The 769-nt window shown below is 37.1% G+C and overlaps 1 protein-coding gene across 2 annotated transcripts in view; it reads left to right on the top strand.

The window, feature by feature from the left end:
- The window catches only part of APOOL (apolipoprotein O-like), a 123,967-nt gene that overhangs the window by 5,037 nt on the left and 118,161 nt on the right, over positions 1 to 769 (top strand). The window lies entirely within an intron of this gene.

The raw sequence follows: 769 nt of genomic DNA, 5'->3' as shown, positions 1-769 counted from the left end.
ATTTTTTTTTTTCATTTCAATTCTCCTTAAAAAAATCTTTTCCATCCCTTCATCATCAGTCTGTGGGAGTCCCTTTTTTCTGAGCTGGGTCTCCTGTAAACAGCAGATATATGGGTCATGTTTTCTTATCCATTCAGCTACCCTATGTCTTTTGTTTGGGGCATTTAATCCATTTACATTTAAAGGTATTATTGATAGGTACTTGTTTGTCACCATTTTTATTCTTTGTGCTTGTGTTCCTTCTTCACTACCTATTTCTTCTTTTTACAGCAATCCATTTAGCATTTCTTGCATTGCTGGTTTGGTGGTAATAAACTCCCCTAGTCCTTTATTTGGCTGTGAAGATCCTGATTTCACCTTCAGTTTTGAATGATAGCCTTGCTGCATACATTATTTTTGGATTCAGACCCTTGTTTTGCATGACTTTGTATATTTCATTCCATTCCTCTCTGGCCTGATGGGTTTCTGTTGAGAAATAAGTTGATAGTCTGATGGGAGATCCCTTGTAGGTAACTTTCTGTCTCTCTCTGGCAGCCGTTAAGATTCTTACATTGTCGTTGGCATTTGCCAATTTAATTATAATGTTTCTTGGTGTCAGTCTTTTTGGGTTCATCTTGTTTGGGACTCTGTGAGCTTCTTGGACTTGTGTGAGTTGTTTCTTCCCAATATCAGTGAAGTTTTCTGTCATTATTTCTTCAAACAGGTTTTCTATTCCTTTCTCTGTTTCCTCTCCTTCTGGCACCCCTATTATGTAGATGTTGTTTCATTT

Source organism: Myotis davidii, unplaced genomic scaffold, assembly GCF_000327345.1.
Source record: "Myotis davidii unplaced genomic scaffold, ASM32734v1 scaffold652, whole genome shotgun sequence".
NCBI lineage: Eukaryota > Metazoa > Chordata > Mammalia > Chiroptera > Vespertilionidae > Myotis > Myotis davidii.
This window is presented reverse-complemented; position numbering and strand designations above follow the sequence as displayed.